This window comes from Macaca mulatta, chromosome 5, assembly GCF_049350105.2.
Source record: "Macaca mulatta isolate MMU2019108-1 chromosome 5, T2T-MMU8v2.0, whole genome shotgun sequence".
NCBI lineage: Eukaryota > Metazoa > Chordata > Mammalia > Primates > Cercopithecidae > Macaca > Macaca mulatta.
This window is the reverse complement of record NC_133410.1, coordinates 44,010,744-44,033,713: the sequence shown is the minus strand read 5'-3', so window position 1 is coordinate 44,033,713 and position 22,970 is coordinate 44,010,744. Positions and strand designations below refer to the sequence as shown.

Here is a 22,970-nt window from a genome sequence, read left to right as displayed (position 1 = left end):
AGCTGTCGAGCCTGGAGTGCCGCCCAGGCAGTCTGATTCCCCAACCGGGAGCGGAGGTCTTAGTCCAGGGATAAACGATGCTATTATTAGCACAACGTTGAGACTTAGCCTTCTACCTAGTGTCTAAATAATAATGGCACTTTTAAAATCTGAGGTCGAAATATATTCCCCATGTTGTCAGTGACTGAGCTAATCTTGAAGTGCATCTGAAAGGAAACGGGCCATAACATTGATTGTAATAGTGAAAGAAAAACTTTATCTGAATGACACAGTGTCCTTGATACCATGTCTATATCTCACCTAAATCTATCTTGGTGCCTCCACAGGTATTTGTCCCACACTTTAGAAAACCGCCGTATCTTATAAGGCTGATATTATAATATTTCCCAACCTACAAACGGAAAAACATATTTATTAGAAAAATGCTGAGCTCCACTGTGTCAGGTTATATACCAGCTCTGGAAACTCAAACAAATTAAGCAAAATGTCTAAAATTACATCATAGATCAATGCAAAAATTATTTGAATCCAAGTTTTTGGAAACTAAAGCTCATGTCTTGCAATATCTTTGACAGCGTAAGTTTATTATTCAACTTGAGAAGAAACAGGAGGTATCTTTTCTGGGCTTTGAAGGATAGGCAGTTTTTTGTTTTTACCCAAGGAGATAAATGGAACTTAAGCAGAGGAATAATCAACAGCATAACACATTTTTCTCAGTTCCCAGTACTATTCGACATACTTTGTATCAATTCTTTTGATCTTCACAGAGCCCTCTATTGCTGGCCCTTTTAATATCTGTTTTATAGATTTTCAAGAAAAATGTGGCCCACGCTTTTTAAATAACTGCCTAGAGTCACAGTTAGTGATGAACCGGGGCTGTGAGTCCACACAGTCTGTCTCTAGAGCCTGCACCCTTAACCACTCCATTAAACTTGGCTCAGCTGAGCAAGGATACAAATGAGGAAAAAAACACAATATATTGGGTTAATAGTCAGTAGAGAACACGGCCAACATTCAGGACAGTGGCATTTTATTTGAAGCAAGGATTTCTGAAGAGCTCAAATAATTTACAAACTCATAAATCAAGACTCAGTTTCTCTGTAAGAATAAATATATAATATGGAGATTGCACTCCTATATAGTACATTAATCCACAACTATTGTATGGTTTCTATATTTGTAAATATACTGAAGGGAATATGAGTTTGCTAGGGTTTCCATGACAAAATACCACAGATTGACTTGGTGGTTTAAACAATAGACATTTATTTTCTCACAATTCTGGAGGCTTAAGAGTTTGAGATCAATATATCAGCACAGCTGGTTTCTTCTGAGACCTCTCTGTTTGGCTTGTAGATCAGTACCTTCTGTTTTCTTACAGGGTCTTCCCTCTATACATGTCTGTTTCCTAATTTTCTTACCAGAAATAAGTGAAAGAAAAACTTTATCTGAATGACACAGTGTCCTTCATACCATGTCTATATCTCACCTAAATCTGTCTTGGTGCCTCCACAGGTATTTGTCCCACACTTTAGAAAACCGCAGTATCTTATAAGGCTGACATTTCTGATATTTTTCTTATCAGAAAATTATATGCTTTCTTTAGAGCATAATCACACAATATTTAAAAAGGTTCTCTAGTATTGCTGTTAGGCTGCTAAAATAGTGCCACCGTGTGTCTGCAGTATAAAATACATCTTTCAGTTCATTTTTGAGTCATCTTTGATTTGGGCCGATCCTAATAATTTTAAATTAATTTTCTCATTAAAGACCCTATCTTTAAATACAGTCACATTCTGAGATACTGGGGGTTTGAACATCAACATATGAACATGGACGTGTTGACACAATTCAGCCTAAAACAAAGGAGTAATAAAAACAATCTATAAATAACTATCACCTCTAAATTCTTTTTCAAAGTTAATGATATTGTGGAGCATTTTTAGCACTAACAATACCATTAATAAATGATTAAAGTAGTATCACATTAGCCATTTAAAGCACTTGCAGAATTTTAGCGCATAATCACACAATATTAACAAAGGTTCTCTAGTATTGCTGTTAGGCTGCTAAAATGGTGCCACCGTGTGTCTGCAGTATAAAATACATCTTTCAGTTCATTTTTGAAGCCCATTTTTAAATTATTCTGAGTTTTTTAGACTTTTATATTTTTTCAAATTTTGAACATAAAAATTGGATCTTTACCAATATTTTCATATCACACAATAGAAAGTGTATGGGGTAGAGGAGGAATCACAGAAAGAAGAGTTTGTATCACTTTGTGAAGGGCTTTGAATGGGGACTTACTAGTTAGTATTTCACCATTAATCTATGCAGAAACCATTGTAAGGAAGGAAGTAACAGTTTTTTGCTCTAGGGGGCTTTCTCTAACAATGGTGTATAAAATGGATTGAAAAGAAGTCAAGTAAGGTCATGAGAATCAAAAGGAAAAGAGAGTATTTTATTTTAATAATCTAGGTAAGATACCATACAGTCCTGGGTGAATCAGTGGCAGAAAATGAAGAGATGATTAGTAGGCATTTTGGAGACAAAATTAACAAGATTAATTTGATGTAGAGAGAGGGTAAGTCCAGGATAACTCCAAATTTCATCTTAAGAATGCAACCTTGAGCTGTTAGAAACTATATTAGTGTTTGTTCAAGTCTTTTGATATGTGTGTAGGGGTAGGAGAGGGGAGGATGTGGATGAAATCAGTTGTGCTGAGAGTCTGTAGTTTTTATAGGCCAAAGTGGAGGCTTTGCCAGTAAAAGGGATCAGAGGAACCTGGCTATAGTTTAGTCAGGAAGAGTATTTTATCAATCTTCCTATTTCTCTTATATACTCAATTTTTTTTTAAATTAACCTACCTTTTATATGTAAATGAATTTTAAAATCGAAAACTGTATATGATTAATATAAATCGAAACAGCATAATGACCCGTTAAAAACTAACAGTATCAACATAATGAATAAAAAATGTGATTCATTTAGACTTTGATTTCTTTTGATTTAAAAGGGAGATTAGTCAGCATTAGGGAAGAATTTTAAAAATTAGCACCAAAATAAGGTGTTGGCTGGAACAAACAGATGCTTTTGGCATCTTTGAGCTTTCCCAGACTGAAACTTAAAGAGACTGGGGTCGTCATCTGTTTTTGGAGAACATTGACTAATACAGATGCTTAGAGGTAATTTTTGAAAAATGTAAGAACAAATGGATATAGGCTATTCTGTTTCCTCAAGGCATGTTTCACAAAAGGGTACCCTCAAGTGTATTGAGTTATTCTCTCTTCTTTTCTCAACAACTTTATTTCCTACCCTCTGACTTCAAAAAGTTATCTAGTACCACAGTTTAAAAAAAAATTGTTTACAGATGGTTTTCAGAACTCTAGACCTGAATCATTTTCCCTAAACTCCACTTATAACTACCTATGAGATATTGAATATTAAAAACCTTCTAACAGCAATGTTATTCTCCAATCTGTCTGAGCTAGAAATATTGGATACAATGGCTTCTCACATTATTTTTCAAGGTGCTTCACACACTGTCTAACATGCTAGGTATATATATGGCTATACACACACACACACGTAAAATATATATGTATATATTTATAGCCATGCATGGCATGCACTTGCATATGGAGACAGAGAAAGAGATCATATTTAAAATTTTAAATAGTTGACTCACACGATTGTGGAAGCTAGCAAGTAAGAAATTTGTAGACCAGGATGGCAGCCTAGAAATTCAGATAAGAGTTGATATTGCTCTCTTGAGTCCAAAATCTGCGGGAAATTCAAAATCTGCAGGAAAACTCAGGCAGGATTCCTTCTTCAGTTTATCTTTTACCTCTCGTATTTCACTGTAAACAACAAGGAGAAACCAGGCTGCACCTTCAATACTTTGTTTAAAATTCTCCTCAGCTGAATATAAAAAGTTCATCATGGATAAGTTCTTTCCACTCTACAGAACACAATTCAACCAAATTCTCTGTCGGCTTTTCTTCAGTTTCCATTAACATGGATCACCTATTCTCCAGTTTCCAATAAAATGATCCTCATTTTTGTCTGATACCCCACCATCTTTAACATTCATATTTCTAGTGACATTGTTTGTGGTGATGTATGATCTAAGATGATAGAAGCTTTCTCTCCAGCTTTCCTCTTTATGAACTCTCCACAGACTCTCCTTTAACATCCATAGTTTTTACCAACAATCCCTTCAAGACAATCTAGTTTTTTTCTGCCATTTACCTCAAAACTCAGTCTTTGTGCATTTCTTAAGTTCAAAACAACTTATACTTTTTTAGGTATTTCTTGCTGAAGCAGCCCACTCCCTTTTGCCACCTGTATTAGTCCTCTAGGGCTTCCGGAAACTGAGTGGCTTCAACAACGGAAATCATTATCTTACAGTTCCGGAGGCTAGAAGTTCAATTGGCAAAGTTGATTTTTACTGGGAACCAGGATGGAGAATCTGTTCTATTCCCCCCTACTAGCTTCTGCTTGATTCCTGGCAGTCTATGGCATTTCTTGGCTTGTAGCTGCATCACACCAATCTCTGCCATATGGTGTTCTCCCTGTGTCTCTTAACGTAGTCTTCTGTCTGTGCATGTCTCTCTCTGTGTTCGGAATTTCCCTTTTTATAAAATGCCAGTAATATTAAATGAGGGCCAACCTAATGACCTCATTTTAATATGGTTATCTCTGTAAAGACCCCATTTTCATATGAGGTCACATTCTGAGGTACTGGGCATTAAGACTTCAACATATCTTTCTGGTGGGGACAGAGTTTAACCACAACAACATCTAAGGGCTGACCTCCAGGCAGGCCCAGAGGTAGCCTTCTGTCTAAATCTTGATCCTGCTTAAGAATCTGGATGAACCTCCTCTTTCAGAGCCTGAAAAATGAATCAGACTGAGACTGTTATATCATAATTTATGATAATTTGTAAAAATTACATTAAAATTAGCCTTAAGTTCAAAGACTCTTTTAATGATAATAACTTTTAAAGTATTTATGTTCAAGCAGAAACATTACAAACCCAAATACTCTGAATAGATACTTATGTGGTAGTTCTAAAATGGCCATAGCAGTATTTCTTGTCTGAATACTTTCCCCAGAAACTCCATTGTTTTAGTTTTCTATTGCTATGGAACTAATTACCACAAATGTAGCACCTCAAGCAATACAGATTCATTAGTTCACAGTTATATAGGGCATAAGTACAGCATGGTTCAGCTTAGTATTTCACAAGGCTGAAATCCGGGATCTAGTCAGCCCGGACTTTTAAGTGGAACCTCTAGGGCAATATCTACTTCTGAGTTCATTCAGGCTGCTGGCAGAATTCAATTCCATGTAGCACTGAGATACACATTTCCTAGTTGGCTGTCATCAGGGGGCAGCTCTCATCTCCTAGCGGCTACTCACATTCTTTGGCATGTGGCCCTCTCCGTCTTAAAGCTAGCCATGGTACATCAAATCCCCACTGAGCTTCAAATATCTCACTTCTTGTTCTGCCGCCAGCCACCAGCCAGAGAAAATTTTCTGTTTTAAAAAGATTCATGTGATTAGATTAAGGCACTCAGATTATCTCCCTATTTTAAAGTCAACTAACAAGTGACCTTAATTATATGCCTTTTGCTAAGGTGACACCCAGCAACAACCACCAGACATATGGACTCAGCAAGCCTTCGCATGATTCCAGCATTTAGTTTCTGAGTTAACACAGATTTTGCCAAGGAGAGCAGGGAAGAGCTCTCCCCATCAGCGCAGCCCAAATTGCAGATTTCTGAAAAAGATAAATGTCTGCTTACTTAAATTCAGTAAATTTTGATGTGTGTGTTGTGTGTGTGTGTGTGTGTGTAGCAATGGCTATCTGTAACAACTTACGTACATATATTTATTTTATTCTGAGAAATCTGCATTCATTGATAAGTATATTAGCCCATTTTCATACTGCTATAAAGAACTGCTGAGATTGGGTAATTTATAAAGGAAAGAAATTTAATTGACTCACAGTTCAGCATGGCTGGGAAGACCTCAGACAACTTACAGTCATGGAAGAAGGCAAAGGGAAAAGCAAAGCACCTTCTTCACAAGGCGTCAGGAAGGAGAAGTACTGAGTGAAAGAGTGAAAGGGAAAGAGCCCCTTATAAAACCGTAAGATCTCGTGAGAACTCACTCACTATCACGAGAATGGCACAGGGGAAACCGCCTCCATGATTCAGTCACTTCCACCTGGTCTCTCTCTTTACACATGGGGATTATGAGAATTACACCTCAAGATGAGATTTGACTGGGGACACAGAGCCAAACCGTATCATTTATTAATCACTCAACAAATATTAGCTGGATGTTTACTACATGTAAGACACTGTATTAAGCCATGGGCATGCAAAAATGAAATAAGTGTGGTTGTAGTACTGATAAAATTTACGATCAATTTAAAAAGCCATTTTATAAAAGATAATAATGTTACAGTGTTATAATTGCTTTGATATAATTTTCAATAAAATATTGTAAAGGAATGGAGAAGAGGCCTCTTCTACAGCCAGAGGGTGGTGGTATCAGGAAAGTCTTTCCATGGCAGGTGACAATAATACTTAGTTATACACATTAATAATGAACTTGCTATGTGTCGGGTACTCTTCTATACACTTTGTAAATATCTCAATTAATCTTCAAAGCAACCTTATAAATAGGTATTATTGCCCCTGTTTTACAGATAGGGCAGTTGAGCTTGGGCCAGTTGAATAACTTGACTGAGTTCATACAGATCATATGTAGTGAGGGGGCATTCAGACACCACTCTGGCAGATTTGAAAACTATTCCCTTGACCACAGAGTTATGCCCCTAACTTGGGGGCTAAAGGATAAGTCAAATTCAACCAGGCTGAGATGAAAGTGAGGTGTGAGGTTCCAGATGGAAGATCCTACGTGAACAGAGGCATGATATATGCCTCTATATGTTGCAGGAATTTAGAGTTTGGCAAGAGGTGAAGTTGAAAAAGAAATTAGGAACCAGACCAGGGAAGGAGGAGCTTGGATTTTATGTTGCTGGTAATTGTAGCCCCTGCAAGGTTAGAAAGATTTTACACAGGGGAGTAGCGTGGCAATTTTGTGTCTCATGTAGGTCATTTTGACAGCTGCGTGGAGGCAGGGAATAAATTAGTTTCAAGATATAAATGATGTCAGCCTACATGGGGACAATGTTACTGTGTCTGGAGAAGAAATGTGTTTGACTGGATGGTAAATTTATCCTGCCTTAATATAGAATATGAAAGAAGCAATTGCCTATTACAAATCCAGAGTAAAGAAAATGTTTGCATTTCACACTTGAAATGTATCAACTGATTGCTGGTTTCCATTATGCCTCCATTATCATCTATTGGTTAAAAAATTAAGCATGGCAGGGAGAGGGAATATTTTGTTTAGTTTTACACTGTAGAGACTTGTGTCATTCTTGTCAAATGAAGACCAATTCAACTACTTTCTAAGCTTGTTGTTATATTATTCTAAAACAAAAATCTCAAAAGCAAAGTTTATTGTTCTCCAAGTCTTCAGTGAATCTTATTGATTCAGGAAGTTAGTAATAACTGAAAATGACTTGTCTCTGGCATCCTTCCTTTTGCTCTTTAGGGTGTACAGAAACTTGTTTGATGCCTTAGCTTTAAGCCTTTGCTACTCATGCACCAAAGTATATACACAGAAAATGCTTGGCTATTTTTTCACCAGTCCAGTAACTTTCACAAATCCCAAGGCAATCCCCAGGCAATGGTCGTGGCCTTTGTACTGTCCTATATTTGGGAACACACATATTCACACATACGTCTTTCAAAGTTATGTCTTCTTCAGAAACCTATGTCGTGGAGCAATGGTATTTTGTTTAGGAGCACATTATTAAGAGTTTTGATAGGTTTCACTATTAAAAATAAAATATAGTATTAATGTGTGATTTTTATCCCCATAAAATACTAGGAAGGATAAGATTAGAAGTGTTTAAATTGGAAAATATCCCGACCCAACATACACAACAATAGCTAAATAAAAGGCATCAATTAAAGGCACTTTGGAGTTTGGGGAGTTTGGAGCAGTGACTCATGAGGCCTGTAATCCTGGTGATTTGGAAGGCAGAGGCAAGAGGATCACTGGAGACCAGGAGTTCAGAGCTACAGGGAGCTATGATTGTGGCACTACACTCTAGCCTAGGCAGTGGAGTGAGACACTCTTATCTCTTGGGGGAGTAAGACGCTTTGGTTGTTAACTATGTTTTTACAGGAAGGTGTATTGTAAACTTTAAGTTACAATTATACAGCTTAACCTGGTCTAAATAAGAAGTTCTGTTGGCTTTTATCACTGCCAAGTCTCTTTAAGCCTTGGATTTATCAGAACCACAGGTCTGTTTCTCTGATAGTCCATTGGTTCTACCTTCCTCCATAATTTGGTTTATTCTTGTCTTACATCCTTAAAAAATGAGTCAGAAGCTATTGAAACACTGTTTTTTCTTATTCAGATACAGGGAGAGAGCACCAGTTTTCACAATTAGTGAAATAATCTTTTTTTGAGGTGTTGATCTGGATCTACTAGTAGCACTATGGAAAAAATTCTGATCTGAGCCCCACAACTCTTATACAATGTCAGCAGGGTGTTCCCCAAAAGGAAAACTGGGTGCTGACAGGAAATGAGAAGGTGGATTGGATATTGAGTAGCCATATATGTCCATCACAAGGATTAAAGGATTCTTAAGCAACCCAGAAGAGTACATTTCTAAGTGCACAATGCCAAGGAAAATAGATCTTTATTCCTTAAGGAAATTAATTTTCCTGTGACTTTGTCTTTTTAAAATATTACTTTAGCATCTATTTCTTACCTGTGTTATTTTTTGCTTCTCTGACATTTTGTATTCTTATATGAGTCATTTTTTGCATAGTACTGATCAATTTTTTCTCTAATAATTCCTCCTATTTTGTCACTAGTTTTAGATTTATTAAGCACCTCACAGTAGTATCCATTCATTTGAAAGTGAATTATCTTAGAAAAACATCATTTCCTTTTGTGCTTGTTTCTCTGTGGCAGTTGTGGAATTTAATATTTATTTATGCTCACAAGGAAGGCAATTGTCACATGTTAAATAAAGAATATGAGAAATAAACACTTTTAATCTTGCACTAGGAATATGAAAAAAAGAGAACTTTTTTTTAGGCCTAAAAGGATTTATTCAAAAGAATCCCTACAGAATCCAGTAGATTGGAGTTTGCAATAAAATGTCTTAGCAGAAATTTTTGGCACATTTAGGCAATATATCAAGCAGCTTTGCAACACAGATAATGTCTCCCCATCAGAAGCTTCTGCTGTGGCCATGTTAAAAATATAAATATTTTTAGGTACACTTACAGTATTTGAAATATTTCAGCAGGTATGGGGGTGTCCTTATATACCATATAGTCCAAAAATATAATTTTATGCTTAGAAAACTGACATGCAGAGAAATTAAGTAAATTGCCGTAGGTCACAGAGCGGGAAGAAGAGAACTTATGTTGTAACAGAAATACATTGCTAGCCTACAAGTTTACAGGAAGCTATTATTAGGGAAATCTCTGTGACAAAACTTGATAGCTGTCTTCGGGGAAAAATTTGATGATGTTTTCCCCTTGGAAAAAGATGAACTGGAGGCCCTCTGGTACCAGGTTAAGTTTTGTTCTATGAATGTAATGTCTCCCATTTTCCTTCTTTGTCATAATAGATGATTTAGGAAGAAATAGCATGAGCATAATACATCAAGAGAAGATGTAAGAATGGCTACAGGTTTATCTTGTAAGGTAAATTATCCGGTTTTCTTAGAAAATGAAAATTGCACCGTATTAACGACATATGTGAGGGTAAGTTCTTATATGTTTAATTAGTATTTTAAAAGATTTTGATGTGAAGACATATTTAAGTTTGTCAGTTTTACTGACAAGTTATTGTATTAGTTATCTACTACTACAGAACAGCACACATTTTTTATCTTATAGTTTCTTTGGGTCAGGAAACTGGGCATAGCTGAACTGGGTTCTCTGCTATGCAACCTATCACAAGGCTGCAATTGAGATATCATACAAAGATCAGCAGTCTCATATGAAGACACAACTTAGAAAGGATCCTTTTCCATGTTCATTCAGTGATTTGGGGCTGTATTCAGATCTTGTGGTCTGATGGACTGAGGACCTCTTTTTCTACTCATCCATGAGAAGTGGGACGGGTAGAAAGTGAGGCTTCTCTGATTTCCATGCCACCTGGGTCTCACCCATACTTTAACTTGCTTCATCAAAGTGTGCAAGCCAAAAAGGCAATAGAGTCTGCTAGCAATATAGAAGTCATAATATTTTTCACTTAATCACAGAAATGACATTCCATTATCTTTTCCGTATTTTATTGGTTAGAACCAAGTAATCAAGACTATGCTCAAGGGGAGGGGATAACACAAGAGCATGAATATCAGGATGCTGGGATTATTGGTGACCATATCAGAAGCTGCCTATCACAGTTAGAAAACAACCTTTCCAATAAAGACAGTCAGTAAAACTATTAATATTATTCTATGAAAACCACAGTGCGATATCCACAGCCTAAAAACATGCTCAGCAATAGATTTTTATATAGAAACATTGATGCAATAGAAAGAAAAAAATATTTTAAAGTAGTTTTGCTATATTTAAAGCTACATAACATACTTAGGTAATAAAACAATGCCAGAGGCCGGGCGCGGTGGCTCAAGCCTGTAATCCCAGCACTTTGGGAGGCCGAGACGGGCGGATCACAAGGTCAGGAGATCGAGACCATCCTGGCTAACACGGTGAAACCCCGTCTCTACTAAAAAATACAAAAACTAGCCGGGCGAGGTGGCGGACGCCTGTAGTCCCAGCTACTCGGGAGGCTGAGGCAGGAGAATGGCGTGAACCCGGGAGGCGGAGCTTGCAGTGAGCTGAGATCCGGCCACTGCACTCCAGTCTGGGCGACAAAGCGAGACTCTGTCTCAACAACAACAAAAAAAAAACAATGCCAGAAACTATTTATAATCCAAAACTTCTGATTTTCCCAGCCAAAAACAATCAAACATATGTAATAATAAAATTTGAAATACATCTTTTTAATATAAATATTTGTCTTTAATATATAGTAAGCAATTTAATTTATCAGTTTTATTAATTGCTATGATTTATCACTGTTTTTAGTTCCACAATATGTATATGTGTGTGTATAAACACACAATTAAAACAAGCTCATGTAAGTCATAAAGATCATTACATTATTTGATACATTTTACATCATTTGATAAATATATTTAAAATAGTCCTGAAAATCAATTCTGCCACATGAATTTGAGAGTACATGTCTTATTAGTCTCATTTTTCGAATGTCTGCTGTGAACATAATACTGTATATTTCATTTATCATTTAATCAATTTATTCATTAATCAGAAGAGAAATAGATTTATATGTATATCTTATTTTTAATAAACTGCTAGTTGTAAATGACTATGAAAAGAGAAAATATATTGATGGGGTTTTGCTATGTTATATGATATTTTCAAGTATATTACACTGATAAAATATTAAGAAAGCCTCTTACACAGAGATTTTATTATAAATAGATACACATTAATTTTGTTAAGGTAACAAAAAAGTGAGGTTAAAAAAAGTCTCGTTTGAGCATTCATTAATTCAGCAAACCTTTATTGAACATTTATTGCATCTCAGGAACTGTGCTAGATGCTATGAAGAATATATGAATGCAGTTAAACTCTCAAGTGAATCACCAGAATAGAGTATAAGCCTTGTATATAATTATAGTAGATGGTAAGTGATGGCAACAATGAGATATCTAAAAGAAAGATTTTCAACTTAAAGCAGTGATTGCCTATGATATAATTGGACTATATGATATGCTGTGTTTCACCCCAACTAGTTCTAACCAGCTGAAGCTTTTAAGCAATCATGAACATTGAACATTCACAAACCATGGCTGATAAATGAATGTAAACTTTGAGTGACTCCAGGATATTGGACCATTACTGAACACAATTGAAGACTCTTTTTTTTTAATTTCAAAAACTTTTAATTGCTCAAAACAGCACAAAACGACATCGCACTATGGTAATATTGAGTCACAGGGGTTAATCTACAATAGTGAACGTTGTACTCTTCTCAGAAACGAGAAATCAAAGGGCGCGCGGGAGAGGAGATGGGGTAAAACAACAGGACCAGGTGAGTGGGCATCAAGGTGAATAAACGTGACATTTTCCACAGCGAAATATACTATAGTACAACAAATCAGAGGCCCTGGATGACACAGCCCACTGCATCTCCAGGCAGAGTTTAGGCGCTGAAAAGATTGGCTGCTCGGTTCAAATCCTTCTGACTTGCTCTCAAGCCTTGCTCCTTGCTGAAAGCTCGGGGTGTGGGGCAGAAAGCTCCAAGCAGGTTCCCCCAACCCCGGAGCCTGGCCTGGCCTGGGTTACATGCTGCACATTCACGCGGCAGGTGCTGCTGCTGGTGGCCTGCTCCATTGCCCTAGCCTCACTTGTGGGTGACATTACACAGTCGCCCTCCTGGGCTGCCTCCAAGGACAGGTTCTCCTCCATTCTCCACTCTTTCCATGATAATTTGTGGGAGGCGGCACAGTGGCTGCGCAGAAAGCAGCAGCCCTGTGTGGGAGGCGGCAGCTGTGGTGTTGAAGGAGGGGACGTAGGGACAGCTGTGAACCCAGGACAAGGAGTCCCCAGCCCACCCTCAAATCTCCCTCAGACTGTACCCTATAGGTGCAGAGTGATCGCCCGTGAGGAATGAGCTGTCCTTCTAGCGGCCTGAGGATAGGCAAAGGGGCAGAGGACAGGGGCAAGCAAAAGGAAGTTGGCCTGGGAGGCAAACAGCAGGCCTCACATGGCAGATTCCACACCTTTCCTGCCATGACTGGCCCCAGCTTTTCCTCCAGAAAGATTCCTGCCAAGAATTAGCCAAGGAGAAAACACACACACACACACACACACACACACACACACAGAAAAAAAGATTATACTCTGTACACAGGTAACAACAAAAAAGAGACAAAACCTCACATGCTAAAATTACAATGAAAGTGTGAACTTCACTCTTTCTTAACAGGTGAACGATGGGGCTTGTTTTAACTAACCTTGGGCAGACTTACGGACTGGCAGTCCTATCCAGAAAGCAAACATCAAGTATTCATTAGCATAACCATCACAAACTCTCACCACATCCCTATTGCAGAGTGCTCCCTAAAGTTTTTCCCTCAGAAAACTACTCCTTGAATTTCTTCTCTGGTGTGTGTTCTCTTGCCTGGCAAATCAATAAACTCTGTGCTCACTTTGATGATCACAATAGTGGTTCTGGTCTTTCCTTTATTATTAGATGCCAAAACACCCATCTGAACTTAAGCAATTAGAGCAACTACATTAATCACTTAAAACCTAAAATCTTTAGGAGATGAGTTCAAGAATATCCAAAACCACTTCAAGAAAAAAGAATAACGTATAGTAGTTCCTTCTTACACGTGGTTTCTCTTTCCAAGTGTTGTAGTCCATTTGTGTCGCTATGAAGGAATTGCTGAGGTTGGGTAATTTATAAAGAAAATTGTTTTATTTGGCTCATGGTTCTGCATGATCTGCAAGTAGCACAGCACCAGCATGTATGTCAGATGAGAGTTTCAGGCTGCTTTTGTTCATGGCAGAAGGCAAAGGGGAACTGGTGTGTGTAGATCATATAGCGAGAGAGGAAGCAAGAGAGAGTGGGGAGGAAGGTGCCAGGCTCTTTCTCACAATCAGTTCTCACAGGAATTAATAGATTAAGAACTTATTACTGTAAGGATAGCACTAAGCAGTTCATGAGAGATCCACCCCAGAACCCAAACACTTCTCAGTAGGCCCCACCTCCAACATTGCGATCACATTTCAAATGAGGTTTGAGGGAACAAATATCCAAACCATAGCAAGCATACAGTTTCAGTTACCTGTGGTCAACTGTGTTCCAAAAGCATTAAATGGAAAATTACAGAAATAAACAATTCATAAGTTGTAAGTTGAGTGTCATTCTGAGTAGCATGATGAAGTCTTGCCCTGTCTTGTTCTGTCCTCCTTCTGCTTCACTCTGCCCAGGACATGAATCATCCTTTTGTCCAAAGTATCCACACCATGTATGCTCTTTGCCCATTAGTCACTTAAGCAGCCTTCTTGGTTATCAAATCAACTAAAAGAAGGGTGATTACAGTACAATAAGATATTTTGAGGGAAAGAGAGAGAGACCACATTTACATAACTGCTATTACAGCATGTTGTTATAATTATTCTGTTTTACTATTAGTCTCTTACTGTACCTAATTTTTTTTTCTGTACAATTTTTATTTTAGACTTTCATGTAAATTTCTTTTTTTAATTATTGTTATACTTTAAGTTCTAGGGTACATGTGCATAATGTACAGGTTTGTTACATATGTATACTTGTGCCATGTTGGTGTGCTGCACCCATCAACTCGTCAGCACCCATCAACTCGTCATTTACATCAGGTATCACTCCCAATGCTATCCCTCCCCCATCCCCCGTCCCCTCTCCCCATAATAGGCCCCAGTGTATGATGTTCCCCTTCCCGAGTCCAAGTGATCTCATTGTTCAGTTCCCACCTATGAGTGAGAACATGCGGTGTCTGGTTTTCTGTTCTTGCGATAGTTTGCTGAGAATGATGGTTTCCAGCTGCATCCATGTCCCTACAAAGGACACAAACTCATCCTTTTTGATGGCTGCATAGTATTCCATGGTGTATATGTGCCACATTTTCTTAATCCAGTCTGTCACTGATGGACATTTGGGTTGATTCCAAGTCTTTGCTATTGTGAATAGTGCCGCAATGAACATACATGTGCATGCGTGTTTATAGCAGCATGATTTATACGTTAAGCTTTATCACAAGTATGTATGTATAGGAAGAAACAGTATATATAGGGTTCCATAGGATCTGTGCTTTCTTAGGCACCCACTGGGGTCTTGTAATATATCCCGTAGGGATAAGGGGTACTGCTGTACAGAACAGCACAACAGTTGGTATAATGTAACAAATGGTTTCAATATAACTAAAGAAAAGCACATGTTCATCAGAAGGAAGATAACTCAGAAACAAGGAAGAAAGAGCATTGAAGAGAAAAAGGCTGACAGTACCTCTATAGGATTCAAAGTTGTGAGTGCCTTGAACCAAGAACTCTATCTGCTGGCTAGAGATGATGACAGATAAAAACCAATTAACTTGGTAATTAAAGACCTGGTCCCCATTCTCTGATTCCGCCTTGCTAAGTAATATTTCTGTAATCTTTTGTCTTCCGCGTGGGTTTATCTGCAACACTTTTCGTTGAATGTACATTTTTATGTTAAGAATTTGAAGGTTTAAGTCCAATAATTCTCACCTCCCAATGAATGATGTCTTCTCCCTGGTGGGAAACATATAGGATTAATAAATTATGCTGCTTTTTATTGTTGTTAAGAAGATGACATAAAGAGACCTGTGTACCCTTTACAAGTGACAACAAATGCATGTTGCAACAAATGGAACCTGTAGTACTTGCAAACTTTGTGTAAGAAATTGTACTATCTACAAATCTTACCAGCTTCTGTTCAAAGAACAGAGATGCTCAGTCAATTCGCTGAGTCCCTATTTGAATTTCTTATGGATCAATTTATAATTCACTTCACCACAAATGTTTCTTCCCAAGACAGGCCTTTTTCTACATTAGACCCCCTGTGTGGTTCTTGTGGGATGTTAATATTTCTAAAACCCTGTTGTTTAACTGAGAGGGTTCACAAGACGTGCCCATGAGATATTTAGAAGCCCTACTAAGTATACCCTTACATCGTCTGAAGTCTTAACAAATAGTTTACAGTCACAACCTTAAGTTTATCTCTGAGCCCATACTTTAATGGTGGCATCCTAAGTTTTATCTTTGTGCTGAAGCTATTTTCTACTTTGAGAATTTTTGCTAAGAGAGACTAAGGTTGGAAAACTATTTTGTTTTCAAATCCAGCAAGTCCTGGCCCTTTGAAATTTCCTCTAAATTCCATTTAGAATCTTAACAGTTCCTGCTTTAGTTTTTGTAGTTCAGTCTCTTTATATGTTCTTATAACTTGCTGCAAGAAACTGTTTGGCATTTTCTGTATTTTGTCTGTAAAGTTCTGCTGTCTATTTTTCACATTAACCTGGGCACCAGGATTGCCAAACTTTTTGGTACTACATAAAATAAGGCTCAATTTTTTCCATCCTACAAAAACATATTTTTCACTCGCCTTCAAATCCTCACTGTGGGACCCTTTGAGCTTCCACTAATATAGTCCCCTTGAGGCACTTCCATCTTTTTCCTACTACTTGGTCTCAGAGCCAATGTAACATTTTCAAAATCCAATTCAATTCACCAAATGTGTTCTAGTTATTTATTGCTATATCACAAACCACTCCAAAATTTAGTGATTCAAAACAATCATTCCTTTTGTGCATTCATCTGCAATTTGGGAAAGCCTGGCAGGAATGACTTGTTTCTGTGATGTCTGTGGCCTCCACTGGGATGTCTCGACCAGCTGGGAACGTGAAAATCAGGCATCTCTTTCTCTCTCATCTTGTAGTCAGTCTCTCCATGTGGTCTCCCCATACAGCCTCTTCAGCATCACAATCTCAGGTACTTATTACATGGCAGTCAGACTCAACAAGTGTTCCAAGGGATCCAGACAAAATCTAAATGGCTTCTTATCCAACCTTGAAAGTCTGAGAACATTGCTTCCTCCATATTTTATTGGTCAACCAAGTCACTAAGGCCAACCTATATTGAAGGTGAAGGAAATTACATCCCTTCTTAAAAAAGAGTGTCAAAGAATTTGTAGCTATATTTAATCTGCCTCAAACTGCAAAGTGTTCAATTGCATAGGTGTATCATGATTTAATTAACTAGTCCTCTAATACTAGACATGCAGGTCACTATAATTTTTTTTTTTTTTTTTAAAGACAGAGTCTTGCTCTGTCGCCCAAGCTGGAGTACAGTGGTGTGATCTCGGTTCACTGCAAGCTCTGCCTCCCGGGTTCATGCCATTCTCCTGCCTCAGCCTCCTGAGTAGCTGGGACTACAAGCACCCGCCACCATGCCCGGCTAATTTTTTTGTATTTCTAGTAGAGACGGGGTTTCAACGTGTTAGCTAGGATGGTCTTGATCTCCTGACCTCATGATCTGTCCGCCTCGGCCTCCCAAAGTGTGAGCCACCGCACCCGGCCAAGATTTTGTTTTAATATATATCACTGATTAAGTCTTTAGGATAAGTTATTTTTGCTAATAAGATTTGCTATAAAATTTGCTAAATCAAGGGAATATAGATGTTTTATAGTGCTTTTTAACGCTTACCCGCTAAAGATTTTTTAAAACAATATATACTAAAATAAACTTTATATGAGATTTTTGGTTGTCTTCAGCCTTACTAAAACTAGATATTTTTATTTTGTTTTATCTTTGCTAACTTGATAGGTCAAACATTATGTCTTATTTTAGTTTAAAATTATTAACAGTGAGTTTAAATGCTTTCCACAGGTTTTTCCATTATGAATTGGTCATTTCTTTGCTCTTTGTTTTCTTTTTCATTTTAATTTTTTTGCCCTTTTATTTTGAATTAGGAGATAATATCTTAAGTGTAGTCTCTATAGCCCTGATCCAATTGTCAGCACTATCATTTATACTCTCTATCATTTGCATTATTTTACTAGATTTTTTTACATTGCTTCCTAAACTAACACGTCTTTGTTTCCTACTCTTCTCTGACTGACTTTGAAGCCATGCATGCGTATTGTAAGGGCAAGCTTAAGTTAAAAAAATATAATTTATAACTACATTTAATGCACACTTGCAAACCACAGTACCCTGTGGCTCTGTAAAAGGGAAAGAATGAAAATGGATGCCACTTTCAACATCTTCATGTAATGGGTTCCCGGTCTTCCTCATGATCCAGCCCACTCTGCAGATAAACCCAGGCAAACAGGGAGAGTACAGTAATTGTGTAGACTAAATACTAGTAATGATTAATATATTTCATATTTTTATATAGAAATAAATATAAATAATAGTGATATGGTTTGGCTGACTCCTTATCCAAATCTCATCTTGAACTGTAGCTCCCATAATTCTCACATTGTGTGGGAGGGGCCCGGTGGGAGATGATTGAAGATAATCGAATCATGGAGGCAGTATCTCCCATACTGTTCTCATGGTAGTGAATAGATCTCACAAGATCCAATGGTTTTATAAGGGGTTCCCCTTTTGTTTGATTCTTATTCTCCTATCTGCTGCCATATAAAATGTGCCTCTCACCTTCCACCATGATTTTTCTTTATAAATTACCCAGTCTCGGGTATGCCTTTATCAGCAGCATGAAAGCTGCTAACACAAATAGTCTACTATTGTTTTCTCTCTGCATTGGATCGTCTTGCACAGTTTCACATCAGAATTTTGAGTGAAAGTAGTGTGATACATGAAAAGCTTCATTCCCCTAGTATGTATTGTCATTGGGTGCTTCTTGTCTCTGATCTTGTAACAACAAGGTAGTGGGAAGACTATAGTTCCCAGGATGCATAGAAGCATTATTAGTGTCTTAGTCTATTCAGGCTTCTATAAAAAAGTGACATAGGGTGGCTTGTCAACAGTGGAAATTTATTTTTCTTAGTTCTGGAGGCTGCAAGCTGAGATCAGGGTGCCAACATAGTGGAATTCTGATGCGAGCTCTCTTCCGGGTTGCAGACTGCTGAGTTCTTATTTTATCCTCACATATTGGAAAGAAACAGAGCTAGCTCTCTGGCCTCTTCTTATAAGATTACTAATCTCATTTATGAGGGCTCCATCCTCATGACTTAGTAACCTCCCAAAGACTCCACCTCCAGATACCATCACATTGGGTTTAGATTTCAACATATGGATTTGGCAGGGGGTCGGGGAAGGACATAAACATTCAGTCTATAACACTTTTTAAACATTGTATTTATTTATTTATTTATAAAGATGGGTCTCACTATATTGCCCAGACTAGTCTCAAACTCCTGGGCTCAAGTCATCCTCCCACCTCAGCCTCTCAAAGTGCTAGGATTACAGGTGTGAGCCACCGCACCCAGCCAGTTCATAACAATTAATGAGAACTTCCACCCCAATCCCACTAAGCCGCAACTTCCTTTCACCATATATCCTGAGAGTGGTCCTCCCTTCTCCCAGGAGTGACTTTCCCCAAATATATATCAGACCATAAGACCAGGTAGCAGGATTATTTCTCTGGCACTTAGAAAAGCAGCGTCGTTACAGTAGGGGGATGGCTGCTTTTCTATTTATTACAAAGCCTGAATCTCTGAGGGTCTCAGGAATCTTCTTCCTTTCATATCAATGAGCTGTCCTGGTGCATGATAGGAAGACTGCGATGGTCTAAAATCATTTTTTTTTTTTCACTACATGCTCATCAACCTTAACACAGAAATTTTACCCAGGCTCTGGCAAGAGGTTGACTCCAAGCATTAGTTTTTCACATTGTGGTATGTTTATCCTTTTGTAAACCTTCATATGTCATTTTGCTGGGATTGTGAGACAACTTTCTGGCCTAGTGACACTTTAAACCAGAGAGTCAACTATAAATTTTTTAAAAAGAAGATTCAATTGTATTTAAAACATTATTTTTCATGCTATATGCTACTTTCCCTAGCTCAGGTTTGTGTATGAAACATAAATACTGCAAGGCAGAGAGTTGTCCTTTAAAGAACTCACTATATAGAGGCAATGTTTGAGTAAATGTTCAAATTAAGTTAAAATTCTAAGCTGTGAGCCATTAGTTTCTACTATCGAAAGAAGGTAGAGATACTCTTTATGAAGTAGAATTTGTATATTGACAATTACATTAAAAACATACTATATCTGGTCATTTTTCTCAAACTATCTTAACAACTCTCACCTGCTGATCATAATAAAGTGTTCACAATAAACTTGGAATACTTTGACAAAAATCTTAATAATGGTGCAATTGCATAGGCCATGAAATAGCAATGTTGTCATAAAAAACATAATTACGACAGAACATTGTGAAGAATTTCACCTTTCTTTGCTAAAGGAAATATGGTCAACATAAACATATGTCCTTACTGAGCAGTACCTAAAGGATTTCAGTCAAAATAGTAAGTAATACTTGGACAATAAAGTCAATTTTTTCTTTTCTTATTAGAAATGGTTTTTTTTAATTGTAAAATGAGACATGAATGCTAAGGAAATGCTGACTCTCTAATTGAAGTCTCTCTATAAGAGAGAACATTTGCAATTGTCCAACCTCCTATCTTCTTTTGGTAAAATAACTATTCAGATTTATGTTATATAAAAGTAGAAAAAACTATGTGTTGAAAGATTGTAAATAATGAACACAAGAGTAAATGTGAGTGCTTGCTGTTGATCCAGTTTCATAATCACCTGGAAATATAATCATAACAGGTCACATTTGTTGACAATTCACTACTTGCCAGCTACCGTACTCAATTGTTCCTTTTGCAAAATTATGTCTAATCCTCATATTTTGTACTGAAGTTTATATACACACATAAAAGTTATATATTCATTAATTAATAATCTTGATATATTGTGAAACATGGAAAAATAGAATTAAGTGGATGAGATAAAGATGAAATAAACAATACCTAAGAGGTAAGAATAAGTTTTATTCCTTTTTACTGATGAAGGAACTAAGAATCTATGTGGTTAGATAACTTGTGGAAGAATGTATATGGGAAAGACTTCCTATGAAAATTAATTACATAAATTTGCTAAATGGATGTAAATTTGACTTCTTATTATGTATTTAAATGACTATTATTATAATATGGTTACTAAGAATGTACAACTCAACTTCTGCTCATATCAACTTTCATAATCTCAGGTGTAAATTATATTTTTGCTAACAAAACATATTGCCAAACTAAAAACTTAATAAGAGTTCAGCAATAAGTCTGCTAGAATGCAGTGTTTTCCATAAAGACAAATAAAGTCTTTAGGGGAAAAAAAGTGGAAATTAAGAAGAAATAACGAAATTGAAAGTCAAAGATAATTATGATAGTATTAATGAAGCAAAATCCTTTAATTTTCTCTTCTTTGCTTGCTATAGAACATATTGAGCTCTTTAAAATTCATGCAGTACAACAGAATTTTATGCCTATTTTCATGTGTTTCTGTAATATTCAGGGCTGTAGTTTCAGGCTTATAAAATAGAAGCAGCACGGTCTTTAAAAGGCAGATGATCAGGAACAAATCTTACGTGGTACTAACAAAAAGAGCATTTAGAGAACACTGATAAAAATGCATTAAAAATAAATAATGGAAAATAGAATGCATTGTATTCTTCTCTGAATTAATGCAGATGTGCATTAAATTGCAATACAGATTGCCATAATAAAGTAATTATATGATAAACACTGGTAACTAACAACCTTTCTCTGTCAGCAGAGATAGAAAATGATGACATATTTTTCTTTTGGTTTATTGGCAGCTCTATTCAGCTGAAAATATTTGGGGTAGAAGGATATAAATAAACATCATTTAGTGTTCCTAAATAGGTACATTCATAACATGAGAGTTCTGGGCAGCCATACATAATATTTTTGGAGAAACAGAGTAATCAAAGAAAACTGGGCGAGTGAGAGAACTGATGCTTCAGACTAGGTTCTTTCACATCCTAGGTGTGTGACTTCGCACAAATCACTTTGCTTCTCTGAGCCTCCATTTTTATATCAGAGTACTGCAGTGATGAATGTCGCAATTTTGCATTATACTTAGATTGATAGACATCAACTAAAATATGGGATTCTGAGTATGCAGTATTAATAATACTGATCATTCATCCATACATCAAATCATTCATTATTTAACTTAACACAGATATGCATGCATAACTGTCAGGTATATGGCAAATTGTTGTCGGTATATCTGTTGAGCAACTCACAGCCTCTGCAACACATGACAGATCACCAGAAAGAGGCTGAGAAACTATGGATGGAAATTCTTATTGATTCCTACTGCTAATTGCAGTTAGCAACCATAGAAGAATCTTTCCTGATTTTGGCAAGTCATTAAAGGTGTATTTTTACAGTCTTTTTAAGTGAACTTTGTTGTCTCCTACCAATTTGCTACTATAAAAGTGATATTTCACTTTTTAAATAATTACAAAGAGAATTGTAAGTGGGAGAAAATGGTGACTTCAACCAGGCTGGTAGCAAAGGAGATGGAGGAAATTAGTTAGTGAGAAATATATTTAAGAGACAGAATCGATATAATTTGTTGAAAATTAGATGATTCATCAGAAGTTAGATGATTTCTGATTTGAGTGGGTGCTTTGTGATGTCATTTCTTGAAATAGAGAAGACAGTGTTGGATTGGGAAGGGTAGAGACTTTAAGAATCCAGTTTGGATTATGTTAAGTTTGAAATGTCTATCAAGTAGTCTGATGCTGAGAAGAAAGGTCAAGGATGCATATGTAACTTTGGGAACTGTCTATATACAGCTAATATATAAAGCCCTGGGAATAGATAGCATCAGCTTAGGAGAGAGTTCTGAGAGAGAACTGAGGGAGGGAAGGAAAGGATGGAGGTAAGGAGAGAGCAGGGAGAGAAAAGAAAATGAGAAGGAAGGAAAAGAAAGTGGTTATGAGTAGAACATGGGGCTTTTTTTACATCAGGTGAGAAACTTTATTCACATAATACAATCTTTTTGGTCATGCAGGACACAGAAACAATTACTGAAACAGATGAGTTAAAATAATTGATGACACTGTGACTATATGTAATATCAATCTACACTCTGTTCTTCAACATGTGCTATAGCAATCAGATAATTCATTAATGGAAAAAACTCACTTAAATGTGTATTTTATAGATACTCAGTGTTATATCTAT

General features: G+C 36.9%; 1 protein-coding gene across 1 annotated transcript in view; it reads left to right on the top strand.

The window, feature by feature from the left end:
• YIPF7 (Yip1 domain family member 7) overlaps positions 1-22,970 on the top strand; it is a 54,961-nt gene that overhangs the window by 247 nt on the left and 31,744 nt on the right. The gene's annotated exons all lie outside the window — the stretch shown is intronic.